Source organism: Ammospiza nelsoni, chromosome 32 (assembly GCF_027579445.1).
Source record: "Ammospiza nelsoni isolate bAmmNel1 chromosome 32, bAmmNel1.pri, whole genome shotgun sequence".
NCBI lineage: Eukaryota > Metazoa > Chordata > Aves > Passeriformes > Passerellidae > Ammospiza > Ammospiza nelsoni.
In genome coordinates this window covers 2,997,462-3,011,892 of record NC_080664.1, presented here as the reverse complement: position 1 = coordinate 3,011,892, position 14,431 = coordinate 2,997,462, and the positions used below count along the sequence as shown (strand labels likewise).

The window sequence follows — 14,431 nt, the reverse complement described above, 5'->3', positions numbered from 1 at the left end:
GTGACATTGCAGGGGCTGTGTGAGGTCACTGGGGAGGTCACTCTGCCCCGGCCCCCCTCACAGCTCCCCCCAGAGCAGTCCAACCCTGCTCGTGCACAGCGGGGTCCCCTGTCCTCCTGGGTCCCCCTGCCCCCGGCCCCGTGGCCTCCCCCAGAGGATGTTCCACGAGATCGACCCCAGAGCCTGACATGGGGCCGGGGGGCCGGGGCCCTGGGGGTGGCACAGGGGGACAGGGACCCCCCGGCAGCATCCCCGTGTCCCCCAGGGCCACAGCCTGGGCCAGGGCTCCTTCACCCTGTTACAAACGAGGCCTTGAGAGCGCTGAAAAAATCCCCAGCAAGGGAGCAGCAAAAACCAGATTGAGTATTAAGGGACAGCAGGAGAAAGTTCCTTGGCAAGAGTCACTTTGCTCCTGACTGGTCACTTCAGGCACACAAGGGAAACAAAGCAGAAACAAAACCAAACAGAATCCAGGCAATCAAACCAGAAATTAACCGAGAACTCTCCCTCTGTGTGTGTGTGTGACACAAGGACATTGGAGGCAAGGATAAAAGGAATACGGCCTAAAAGCTTAACAGAACTCAAACTTAAGTCCTGTTAACTTACACCTTAACCTTAACTGATACTTTCTACGTCACAATTTAGCAAAAGAGCAGAGCATAACAGCATTTAACCTAACTCAAACCTATGACTTTGCAGTTTAACAGAGGAATAACACTTAACGATATTGAACTTAGCTTATACCTTTTATTAAAGGTAACAAATTAGAAAAATAACAACTTTAAACTGCATTTATCTTCACTTAGACCTTGTGATTTACCCTTCCCTACAGGCCTGACTGACTCAGCTACCCAAGGCACTCCAACCCCTCAGAGAACAGCATTTCTGCCACATTTCCCCTGCACAGGCACTCCTGTGTGCACATAGACACAAAGAGTCAGTGCAAGGCACCTGTGAGCAATTCCCTTGAGGGCAGGAAATGCTCACTGCTGATGCTTTGGCATCTCCCCAGAAAAGGGCAAAGGGTTGAGCCTGGAGGAGTGGGGGGATCAGCCCAGGCTTTGTGGTTGTTCGGGATCCCCAAGTGCAGCAAACGGGAGAGTTCCAGGCTGGGAGAGGCCCCACTCAGAGGGAGTGCCTGGCCCAGGAGAGCTCCAAGGGCTCCATTTGGAGCGCTGTTTGCAGGGCCCCAAGAGAGGGGCTTCAGTCCCAGCAATGGCTCATCCTGGCCACACTTGGCAGCAACAGCTTTCTTTGACAGGGTGAGAACAGGGATCTTGTGCCACGGGGGGAACAAAAACAGTTCCCAGGGCTGCTGCTAAAGGAACCAGGAGCTGGTTGGGCAGCAGCAGTGCCTGGAGCAGACAGTGTTTGTGATGAGCTGCAGAGGAGCTGAGCCCAGGGGCTGTTGGCCAAGGCCAAGGCCCAAGGAGCATTTCTCAGCTGGCAGGGCGGCCTGAGAAGGGGAGGGGGGAATGCAGTAGCACAGGGCCCATGGAACCAAGGGACCATTGTGACACTGTGGGGCCCTGTGAGACCAAGGGACCATTGTGACACTGTGGGGACTCATGGAACCAAGGGGACTGTACTGATGCTGTGTGGCTGCATGGAATGCAGGGATCATTGTGACACTGAGAGGCCCCATGGAACCAAGGGTCAAATGTGACACTGTGGGGCTGCATGGAACCATGGAGACCATTATGACACTTTGGGGTGTCATGGAACCAAGGGGCCATTGTGACACTGAGGGGCACCATGGAATCACAGAGACCATTTTGACACTCAGGGGACACATGGAAACATGGAGACCATTGTAACACTGAGGGGCCCCATGGAATAAGCAAAGCATTGTGACATTGCGAGGCCTCATAGAACCAGTGAGACCATTGTGACCCTGGGAGGATCATTGTGATATTGTGGGGCCTCGTGAAACCAAGAGGTCTTTGTGACACTGCAGGGCTGCATGGAACCAAAGCTCCAGAGTTGCCTACTATCATTAATGGTCCATTGTGACACTGTGGAACCAAAGAAGATCATTGTGACACTGCAAAACCCAAGGGTCCAAAGGTCCATTGTGACATTGCATACCTCATGGAACAGAGGAGTCCTGTGACATTGTGGGGCCTGGGGAACCATGGAGACCATTGTGACACTGCAAGGGCTCATGGAATCCTTGGGACCATTGTGACACTGTGGGGCCTTATGACACCTTGGGGCCACTGTGACATTGTGGTACCCCATGGAACCTAGGGGCCAGTGTGACACTGCAGGTCTTGTAACCAAGAGGCCAATGTGACACTGCTGGAACCCATGGAGTCAAGTCCCCATTATGACACTGTGGGGCCCCATGGATCCAAGGCACCATTGTGACACTATGGAGCCCCTTAAAACCAAGGGAACACAGAACAGGTTTAGCTGGTTTGGCCTCCCATGGAGTGCCTGACTGGTCCAAGTGACCTTTGCATGTTGAGGGTCATTTCCCATCTGCTGCCAAAACACTGGGGCTCTGTGCTTTCCTTCCCAATGGAAAAGGACTGTCCTTCTGCTCCAGGCACCCATGGCCAGAATTTGGAATTTCACCTCCAAATTTCCTTATATCCAGGCATTCTTCCCATAGCAATATCACCAGGACAAGTCTGGCTGGCAGTACTTTCACAATGGTCACCTCTCATCTGTCCCCAAAACATTGGGGTAGGCTGATGCTCTCCTTCCCATGGGAAAGAACAGTCCTGCTTGTCAAGGTGCCCATGGCCGAGATTGGGTTTCCACCTCCAAAATTCCCTATATCCAAAATCTGCTATTACTGACAAGTCTGGCTGGCCTTGGCCTACTGAGGCTCTCACCTGCCTTCCAAATCTTGGGGTTTTGTGCTTTCCTTCCTATGGAAAAGAACTGTCCTTCTCAGCCAGGTGCCCATGGCCACAATTGGGATTTCACCTCCAACATTTCCTGTTATGACAGACTGGAGGAGATTGTTGGCAATAAACATTTTGTGTGTGGGGGAGGAAGGGGCAGGTCCAGCCATGCCCTGCCCTGTAAGCCCAGCCCTGCCCTGCCCTTTGACCCCAGTCCCCCCAGGGGCCTCCAGTGGGTTTACGGTTTCTATCTGACCCGCAGCACACTGATCCCCCAGCACCACTGTCCCACCCTGGGCACTGGGGTCCTCTTGGCTCTACTCAGTGCTGCTGCTGTACTCAGGGCACCCCAAACTCCCGTAGGGACCCGTGTGCACCCACTCCAGGGATTGTGTGCGACTCACACTGCCCCGATCCTCCACGCACCCGGAGCTCCGTTCGGGGTTTGCGTGCCAACTCACCAATTCGTCTGCCACCCTCAACACGCCCTGAGGGCGCCTACCAATCCTTAAGGGGGAAGGCCGACCCCTTGTGTGCCACTCACATTTCTGTTCCTCTGCACGCCCGGAGGGGGGCCCACCCTATCCCCCTGGGAGGCCTCTCACTCACTTAGGCTTCTCTTGCTTCCCTCTGTTTGTGGCCGTTCCCCTCGCAGGAGTCCAGAACCGCGGTGCTGGGAGGGCCACAGCTGCTTTGGGGCTCCGAGCTGCCGGGCCCCGTTGCACACACACTTCTTTTGCTTGCCTCCTACTCCTGCCATTGGCTTCACTTACCGATGTTCCTCCACACTGTTTGTTCCTAGGCTGCTGCCGACCGCTCCAGATAGGGCCAGATATCCTGGAGGCCCTCAGTCCTCTTCGGGTGTGGCCTATCACAGACCAGTCCCCAAGACTGGTATGAATGGCACGTGATCAGCTCTTTAGTGATTTCAGTTTTACTGGAAACAGTCTAGGTAGGGGACCCATGGGGTGTGCGCACACCACCGCTCCTCCCGAGACGGCAAGGAGGAGGAGGAGGAGGAGGAGGAGGAGGAGGAGGAGGAGGAGGAGGTCAGCTCCATCGTGCAGCAGAGCTAGGTCTTTTTCCTCACAAGAGTCTCTGAGTAGGTGCCTCTTGGCATCAGATTCATAGTCTTTATACTGCTCTTGGCCCGCTCTGGTTAGGCTGACGAAGGTGAAAAGTTCTGACCAGGGTCTTTGATACTATCTTATGTTCTCTCTGTTTAGAGGTGTTATTTATTGCGATTCTTTATTTGCATGGTTGGTCATTGTTTTAGGGATTTTTGTTATGTAATCCTTTTCTGCTAAGTCCTATGGGAGTTTCATATTTGCTTATTAGGTGACATAATCATCTTCTTTATGATCTAGGATCCTTCGCCATTTTAGATGAGAGTGGGAGCAGCGGGGGTAATACCCCACAGTAAGGAGATTTACATAATTATAAAACCTTTAACAAGCAATTAATAACTAACATTGGAACTTTACATAACTATAAGACATTAAACAAACACTCTAGAACTGTCATTGGAACTTTATATTAACTCCTTGAACAATGTATTCTCTACAACACTGTGGGAAGTTGTGGAACCAAGGGGATCGTTGTGGCACTGTTGGGGCCCATGGAACCAAGGGGCCAGTGTGGAAACAAGAGGCCACTGTGAGCCTGTGGGGTGTAACAACCCAGAACACTGAAATGCTGGAGGTAAGCAAAGGCTCCTTTACTCATGTTTGGTGCAAAGGTGAAACATCAGCCCAATATTCACAAGAGGCCAAAATGACACAAAATTTTACTGCCAAAGTACACAAAATCAAGAAACTTTGGAAGAGGTTTCAATGCAACATCCAATTACACAGAAAACATTTATCATAGCAGCAACTTCATTACCTTAGCTCATTTCACCTAGAAACCTTTAAGCTGTTGAGGTACCCAAAAATGTTCTATATAAAGAGCATTAGAAGGAGAAAAGAGAGAGACAGAAAGACAGAAGCTCTATAGCAAGACACGCATATGACTATCAGTTCCTAGGGTTCCAGTGTGGGTGAGACACAAACCCCAGGAGAACGCAGAGTGCATACCAGGGGCTGACCTTGTGCTTGGTGTTTTTAAGCCCCCAGGCCTTTGTGAGCCTCCCCCCAGGTGGGATTTCTGATTGCTCGGGCAATCGGGGCTGGGTTAGCACTGTCCCCACTGTGTGACTGACTGACAGTTCATCCCATGGTGTCTCAGGACATTGATCTCACCCAGCCTCTGACAGTGACCATGGTGACACCGGGAAACCTCATGCAACCATGGGTCAGTTGTGACCAGGTGGGTCTGTTGAAGATTGCAATGCAAGACGTTTTCTATTACCATCTGTATGGCAGATTATCTTTTGTCCAGTGGGCAGTTTGCCTTATCTCTCTCTTTGAGTAACCACAATCACACCTCGCTGGGAGGGGACATCTGCTGATAACAGACTATTGAACGTCTACGCATGGCATGACTGATAAGAACTATAACATCCCATTGTGAGAAATGAGCCCAGAGGGAGGAGTCAAGCATTGCTACCCAGATATAATCCAGAGGTTTTTGAGACACCAGCACGGCTTTCTCCATGGGATTTCCCAGAGGAACAGCAGCTGTCTCTTTTCCCACTGGGTCTTCGGAGGAAGAATACATCCTTCTCTACACAACCCCCTTGCTCCAACAGAACCATACCTGACACTTCAGGAGGGCTGCAGCCACATTTCCAATTGGATTGCCACCAACACCCCAACCCACAGGGTGTCAGGTTGGGTTCTGACTCTGTCAGTGTTGTTCTAGTGTACCGCACTGTTAATTTTATCCTTTTATTTTTTTCCTTTCCCTATTAAAGAACAGTTATTTCCTGCTCCCATATTTTTGCCTGAGAGCCCCTTAATTTAAAATTTATAGCAATTCAGAGGGGTGGGGAGGGTTTACATTCTCCATTTCAGGGGTGGCTCCTGCCTTCCTTAGCAGACTCCCGTCTTTGCAAATCAAGACAGTATTGATCACACTGTCAGGGTTCTTCTGTGGGTATTGATCACACTGACAGGGTCCCGCTGTGGGTATTGATCACACTGACAGGGTCAATGCTGTGGGTATTGATCACAATGAGAGGGTCAATGCTGGTTCTGCTGTAGGGGACACACTCTTGGGGAGGGCAGTGGTCCCATTGTGGATAAATGTTGGGCAGTATGAAAGTCTGACAAGGAAATTTCACAGATATGCACGTATGGCAGAAGGATTTTTAAATGTAGAATCTGATAAAGGAATAGAAATGAAAGCAAGTTTTGATATAGAAGAAAAGTATTGGTGAGCCAGTCTTACTGGATAACCAAGAAGGAAAGGGTGTGTTAGTTAGAAGAAGTTTTTATGACTTAGAGCAAAGGATAAACCCACCTCAAACAAGAAGATGTTTTTACCAAGCAGGAAGATAGCGCAGGCAAACAAGGCAGCAAAGCTACAAGTAGAAAAAAGGTCTCAGAATTTTCCACTGCAAGAAAACTGAAAAACAACTTCTAGCTTAAATTGTAATGTACTAACTTTTAGTGATTGGAGAACTAAATTTTAGTGATTGAATATGGTAATTGTAGTGGTTATGATAGGCTATGGATAACAGTTAAGGTATAGATTGGTTCTGCTGTATTAAGATGCTCATCAAAGAAGAGTATATAATATAATAAATGTATAAGAAAATATATCATAAATCTCTTTTCTGAAGTTTATAACTAAAAATATAAAATAAAAATATATTAAAATAATAGTGAAAAAATAAAATAACAAATAAATATATAAAATAAAGTTTAGAAATAAATAAAAAAATTATTTAAATAAAATAAAATAAAAAATAAATTAAAAATATATAAAAAAAAGTATATAATATATGCAAAACCAAAGGGTCTCCAGGCCTGCCTGCAGCTGGAGCTGACAGCTGTGGGCACAGCTCTGTCAGCCACGGCCCTGGACTGCTGTGACACCTTGGATGGAATAAACTGCACTTACTGTACAATAAACTGCATTTTGTATACAATAAACTGCATTTTGGAGACAATGAAATGCAATTTGTGTACAATAAACTGCATTTTGTATATAATAAACTGCATTTTAACTGCATTTTGTGTACAATAAACTGCATTTTGGAGAGCAGCCTGGAGTTCCACATCCCTCATTTACAGGTGTGGGTGATGAAGATGAAGCTGATGATGATGATGATGGTGTGAGCAGTGTCATGGTGACGGTGTCAGTGGTGTTGGATGAGGAGGATGTTGGTGATTAATGTGACCATAGTGTGGGTGCTGGGATATGTGATGATGATGATGACGATGATGAAGATGATGGAGGCGCTGTGAGCAGTGTCCCAGCCTGCCCTGCCCAGGAAGGCAGAGGGAGCCCTGGGAGCCCCAGAGTGGCTCCGCTCAGGGTGGGGGAGAAACCAGAGACCCTCAGGGCTGGGTGAGGGGGGACAGACACAGGGACAGACAGAGGACAGGGGAAAGACACAGGGACTGACACAGGGACAGACAGGCGGACACGGGACAGACATAGGGACAGACACAGGGACAGACAAACAGACAGTAGACAGACACAGGGACAGACAGAGAGACACACATGGACAGGGGACAGACACAGACACAGACAGACACAGGGACAGACAGAGGGACAGACAGAGGGACAGGAAACAGAGACAGGGACAGACAGAGGGACTGACAGAGGGACAGGGGCATGAGCATACACCCATCCATATGAGAAAAGCACCCATGAACACACAGAGTTGCTTTGCTGAAGGGTTTATTGATTATTGACTATTGATTATTGATTATCAATCATTGATTATCGATTATCAATTATCAGTTGTTCCAGGGCCATTCCCAGGCTCCCAGGGCAGCTCTCCAGGAATGATCAAATCCTGACGGCCTGACAGGGACAGGAGCTGAGTGTGACCCCAGGGTGACGCCAGGGTGACCCCAGTGCGTCTCCAGAGCCCCCCAGAGACATCCAAACTCCCCCAGAGCCCCCCAGGACCATCCCAAACTGGGGCAAACTGGGGGGGACTGGGGGGCACTGGGGGGTACTGGCATGCCCCCAGTGCCATCCCCAGCACAGCTCCGGGTACCCACCTCAGCCCTCTGCACTCCGAAGCCTTTGGGTTTCTGCAGAGAGGGGGCAGAGGGCACCGGGGTCACCACGGGGTCACCGCGGGGTCACCAGCCCAGCCGGGCGGGGGGCCCAACTGGCCCCCAATATTCCCTAGTGCCCCCCAGTGCCCCCCAGTCCATCCTAGTTCCCCCTCAGTATCCCCCTGTTCCCCCAGTTCCCCCAATTCCATACCAGTCCATCCCAGTTCCCCCCAATTCCCCCCAGTCCATCCCAGTTCCCCCCCAGTATCCCCCTGTTCCCCCAGTTCCCCCCATTCCATCCCAGTCCATCCCAGTTCCCCCCAATTCCCCCCAGTCCATTCCAGTTCCCCCCCAGTATCCCCAGTTCCCCCCAGTCCATCCCAGTATCTTCCAGTTCCCCCCAGTTCTGCCCAGTTAATCCCAGTATTCCGCAGTTCCCTCCATATCCTCCAGTCCATCCCAGTTCCTCCCCAGCCCATCCCAGTCCATCCGAGTACATCCCAGATCCCCCAGTCCATCCCAGTCCATCCCAGTTCCCCCAGTCTCACCTTGATGCAGCCCCCAATGCCTCCCACGATCCCGGACTGCAGGGGCAGAGCAAAGGGGATTTGGGATTTGGGGGTTTAGGGATTTGGGGATTTTAGGGGTTTGGGTTTTGGTGATTTGGGGATTTGGGGGATTTGAGGGATTTGGGGGATTTGGGTTTTGGGGATTTGGGATTTGGAGATTGCGGATTTGGTAATTTGGGAGTTTGGGGTTTGGGATTGGGGGATTGGGGATTTGGATATTTGGGGGAATTGGGTATTTGGGGGCTGTACTGGGATGTCCTGGGCTATACTGGGCTATACTGGTACCCACCTGGCCATCACCAATGCCACCAATTCGCTGTGGGGAGAGCAGGAGATGTCCCCAAGGTCGCTGGGGTGTCCCCCATTGCCCCCATTGCCCCCCATTGTCCCCCATTGCCCCCAGTGCCCCCCAGTGCCCCCAGTGCCCCCCATTGCTCCCCACTGCCCCCCAGTGCCCCCAGTTCCCCCCCAGTCCTTCCCAGTATCTCCCAGTCGATCCCAGTGACCCCAGTCCATCCCAGTCCATCCCAGTGACCCCAGTCCATTCCAGTTCCCCTAGTCCATCCCAGTATCTCCCAGTGCCCCCCAGTCCATCCCAGTCCATCCCAGTGCCCCCAGTGCCCCCAGTCTCACCCCAGCACAGATCACTCCGCTGCCCTCCATGTCGGCCTGGGCAGGGACAGCAAAGGTTGGTCAGGGGATGGGATGGGATGAGGAGCCCCAAAAGGATGAGATGGGATGGGATCCATGAAATGGATGGGATTTTTGGGGAGCCCCAAAAGAATGGGATTTTTGGGGAGCCCCAAAAGAATGGGATGGGATTTTTGGGGAGCCCCAAAAGAATGGGATGGGTTCAATGGGATCAATAGGATGGGATGGGGTGGGATAAATGGGATGGGATGGGGAGTCCCAAAAGGATGGGATGGGATCCATGGGATGGATGGGATGGGATGGGATTTCTGGGGAGACCCCAGCCCTGAGCCCAGCCTGGGGCCCTGCAGCCTCACCTGGCTCTGAGCTGGCAGGCACAGCAGGATGGAGAAGAGCAGGGCCACGCTGAGCACAGCCACCTTCATCTTCCTCTGGCTCTGGGCAGCGCTGCCTGAGGCTGCAGCAGGTGAGGAGCACCTTTATCCCTGCCACAACTCCTCCCTGCACCCTCCCTGCCAGCCCCCAGGCCAAAGCCCGGCTTGGCACAGCCCCCCGCCCTGGCCACAAGCCCAGCCCTGGCACAGAGCCCATCCCACCCCACCTGTGGCACAGATCCACCCACCTCACCCGACATCCCTCCAGCTTCCTGCATAGGGCAGCTGCCCCTGGAAGGGCCCAGGCACCTGGGGGGCCAAGGGGGGCAGGCAGGGAGCCAAAGGCACCTGGGGACCCTGTGGGGACAACCCCCAGTCCAACACAGTCCATCCTCCAACAGCTCCCCAGTCTCGGGGTTTTGCTGCTCAGGGTGACCCCAGATGTGGCACAAAGTCTCTTTTCCCATCCTGGCAGTCAGAGGAGCCAGACCTCCTCATTTCTCATTCCCAAGGTTGTTTATTGTTTTTTATCTATAAAATTCTTTCTCTGGCCTGCCCAGGTCCACTCAGCAAGACACTCCAGGCACTCTACCTCCTTCGGGGTATTTATATATTTTTATTTCTACTTTATATTTATATATTTTAGGGATATGTATATATTATTATTTACACATATTTTTATATATTATAATTTTTACATATTTTACATATTTTTATATATCTTATGTTTATATTTTATTCATATTAATTTATTTATATTTATAATGTTTATTTATACTTATAATGTTTTTGTCTATTTATGTATTCTATTTTGTATATATTTATACACTTTTTTATATATTATATTTATCTATTTATTTATAATTATATTATATTTGTTTATCTATTTATTTATGTATTTTAGATTTATATTTTTTTTCAAAATTCCACATACAATATTTACAATTCCTTCCCAATACCTATGACTTGTGTTAGACAGTGAGCTTCTACCCTAAACTAACCCAAAAGTGCCACCATCACCCAGAGGACAGAGGCCAAGAAGAAGAAGAAAGACAAAGGCTGGACACACCCAGATCCCCCCATCTTGCCCCCTAAACCCCCATTCTAAAAACCCCAAAATTCTCCATTTTCACCCTGTGACAAATTCACTCGCATTCCGCTCAAACTCTCTTGCCTTGTAATTCTTCCCATCAAGGTGGGGATTTGCTCCAAGGGTCACAATCCCAGTCCCAGCTGTCCTGGGCTCTGTGCCCAAGGCTCTGAGCCCCCCCTGGAGCCATCCAAGACAGACACACGGATGTGCTGGGGCCTGAAGCCCAGGGGAGATCCCCTGCCTGCCCCACTGTTCCACCCAGCCCCACTGGGTCCTGCTGGATCCACCAAACCGATCCTGCTGGATCCCCCAAACCGATCCTGCTGGATCCCCCCAGTCGTGCTGGATCCCCCCAGTCGTGCTGGATCCCGCAATCTTTCTGGATCCCCTAATCCTGATGGATCCCCAAATCCAACCCTGCTGGATCCCCCCATCCAATCCTGCTGGGTCCCCCCAGTTGTGCTGGATCCCCCAATCCAATCCTGCTGGATCCCCCAATCCAACCCTGCTGGATCCCCCAACCCTGCTGGATTCCCCAAATCCCACTGGATCCAATCCAACCCTGCTGGATCTCCCAATCCATTCCTGCTCCTGTGAGCCATGGAGAGAGATTTGGGGATCAGAATCTGATTTTATTGTGGGATCCAATAAATACATAATAATATATTGGGGACATACCATTATATATATTTTTACTTATTAATATTAAAGTATTATTATTTATTATTTTAAAAATAATATTATAATTATTATAATGTATATTAAATTATATAATAGATATTTTAATAATATATAATGATATATTATTAAATTATATATAATTATATATTATGTATATTAATTTATTAAATTATTATAATCGTTAAATTATTATTAATATCATATATTGTTAAAATATAAATATTATTAGTATCAAAATGTATTATAATAGATATAATAAATATATATAACATTTATTATATATATAATAAACAATCATTAGATAGTATTATAATAAATATATATTTTTCTATAAAAATATATATTAAATTTAGATAGAATAATCTATATAATATATAGATTTATAACTATAGATTATTATAATAAATATAATAAATACTAATAATACCACTTATATAATAAATATATAATAAGATATCCCATTTCAGGGAGACCGGCAATGTGTGCTGGAATGATTGGGTAACAGTCACACAGACAAATTTATGCAAATAAATAATAAATATGCTAAATAAAAAAATAAAGAAAGAAAATATAATTAATAGATGCAAATAAATATTAAATATGCAAATAAATACATTTGGCAGAGTTTAATGAGATTTTCCTTTCCTGCTGAACCTGTCTCATTTAATCTCCTTGCAATCCAGGTCTAATTTTCACAGCTCCCTTTGCTTTTGCCATCCTGGTATCAAATCTCTGCTGTTCCCCAGGCCCAGAGTCCATCCCCTGCCTGGTGTCCCCCAACATCCCAACAGCTCCCAGAGCCCCAGGGCTGGCCCTGAGCAGGGCTCCCCTTCCTGCCCGAGGCTCCAGCCCAGCCCTGAGCCCTGGCACGGGGGAAAATGGGATTTTATCATTGGCTTTGGGCAAATATTCACATGGAAATTGTATGTGCTGTGTCAGAAAGTTGTGCTGGGTTAATTTTTTTAGAGTGTGGTAAATCTAATTTTAGGTTATAACATAATGTTAAAATAGAAACTCTGCTATGTGAGATACTTTTTTTTTAAAGAAAGGACTTGCACTGAGATAGCAGCTACAGGACACCTAAATCTTTCAGAGAATTTACTGGTTTCTTATCATAAAAAATGAACTTTTCTCCACCTTGAATGTGCTGTTAAAATTCAGAGGAAGAAGCTGACACTGACCAGACAGAATCCTGTGTTTGAATGGAATTTATGCATCATGTATGAGGGGTATGAATATGCAAAGGGCTATTGTTTTTCAGGGTTAATCCTCTGTTAATGTGGGTCCTTCCTTGTGCTAATTTTGCCCAGAGAAAGGTACCCAGACTGTCCATAACTCTTTGTTTTGATTGTCTCATATTGTCCTAATATAAATTATCCAAATTATTACTACACTAACTGCATTGCTATTTTTTATAAACATTTTATTACCATTAAACTTTTATCATTTCCAACCCAAGTTCTTTGCAGGGTTTTTCCCCAGGTGGCCCCGAGAGCTCAGAGCAGGGACGGTCCCTGGCAAAATGTAGTTTATTGTACCCAAAATGCAGTTTATTGTACCCAAAATGCAGTTTATTGTTCCCAAATTTCAGTTTATTGTACCCAAAATGCAGTTTATTGTACCCAAAATGCAGTTTATTGTACTCAAAAGGCAGTTTATTGTATCCCCCTCTCTGGCAGGGCTCCCAGAGCTGCCAGAGCCTCCATTGCCCACGGACACCCAGGGACATTTCCAGGAGATGTTCCCTGTTCAGGGACACTGCCCACACCGCAGGGACCTGGGGTGGGACAGGGGGGAAACCCTGCAGGGCCTGCCCCGACTGTTTGCCTTGGATTGGGGAGCACCAGCAGTGACCTGGAAGGGTTTAATTTTATCTGTGCCTGCTTTGTGCCTCCTTTGATGGGGAATTCAGCAGCCAGCAGTGACCTGGAAGGTTCTGGAAGGTTTCCCTGTTAACTGTGGGTGCTTTGTGCCTCCTTTGTGCACAATTGAGCAGCCAGCAGTGATCTGGAAGGTTTTCCTGTTGTTTTTTGTTGCTTTGTGCTTCCTTTGTGCACAACTGAGCAGCCAGCAGTGACCTGGAAGGTTTTCCTGTTGTATTTTGGTGCTTTGTGCCTCCTTGGTGCACCATTCAGGAATAGTGTTGGCTCAGGAACATTCCATGCCCTGCACACCCCAGGGGCCGTTCCAGATGATCCCAGCCTTGGCTCCATGGGCTCTGCACTCACCTGCTCCTGGTTTGGGATCATTGGAACGTGGAAATGTTCCCAGTTTGGTGTCTGGGGCAGGGATGGGCAGGAGAAGTGACCAGGGCGAGGCTGAGGTGCAGCTGATCCGCCCTGGGCTGTGTCCCTGCCTCTCCCTGGCAGCAACCTGGAAAATTCCTGATTTTCCTCTCATCCTTCCCAAGGGATTTCTTCCACACTCAGGTTCCAAATCAATTCCTGGCCTGGCCATTTTCCCCAGGCTGTGACCACAGGGGGAAACAGAGGAGCCTGATCGGCCCATATTTACATCTTGTGAGAGCCTGGATGAGGGATGTGGGACTCCACACAGCTCTTCAAAATGCAGTTTATTGTACCCAAAATCCAGTTTATTGTCTCCAAAATGCAGGAGTTACAAGCCACTAGAGTTTGAGTAGAATGACAGGGAATTTATCACAGGGTGAAAATGTAGAATTTGGGGTTTTAAAATGGGGGTTAAAGAGGCAAGACCCTGGACTGCTGTAACTTTCTGGATGCAACAAACTGCATTTTGTGGAAAATAAAGTGCATTTTTTGAGCAATAATCAGCATTTTGGGTCCCATAATCTGCCTTTTAGGTACAATACACTGCATTTTTGATACAATGAACTGCATTTTGGATACAATGAACTGAATTTTAGAAACAATAAACTGCATTTTGTGCTCAATAAACTGCATTTTGGAGACAATAAACTGGATTTTGGCTGGGATCATCTGGAACGGCCCTTGGGGTGTGCAGGGCTGGGAACATCCCTGAGCCAACACTATTCCTGAATGGTGCACCAAGGAGGCACAAAGCACCAAAATACAACAGGAAAACCTTCCAGATCACTGCTGGCTGCTCA

At 48.2% G+C, this 14,431-nt stretch overlaps 1 long non-coding RNA gene and 1 pseudogene across 1 annotated transcript; one reads left to right on the top strand and one right to left on the bottom strand.

Annotated features, from left to right (window-relative positions):
* LOC132085740 (zinc finger protein 418-like) overlaps nucleotides 1-14,431 on the top strand; it is a 130,413-nt pseudogene that overhangs the window by 83,460 nt on the left and 32,522 nt on the right.
* LOC132085769 (uncharacterized) lies at nucleotides 7,630-9,663 on the bottom strand. The gene is made up of 6 exons (XR_009420267.1): nucleotides 9,552-9,663; nucleotides 9,178-9,213; nucleotides 8,834-8,860; nucleotides 8,524-8,559; nucleotides 7,976-8,008; nucleotides 7,630-7,772 (listed from the first exon to the last, which is right to left on the bottom strand). It is a non-coding gene; the product is annotated as an uncharacterized LOC132085769 (long non-coding RNA).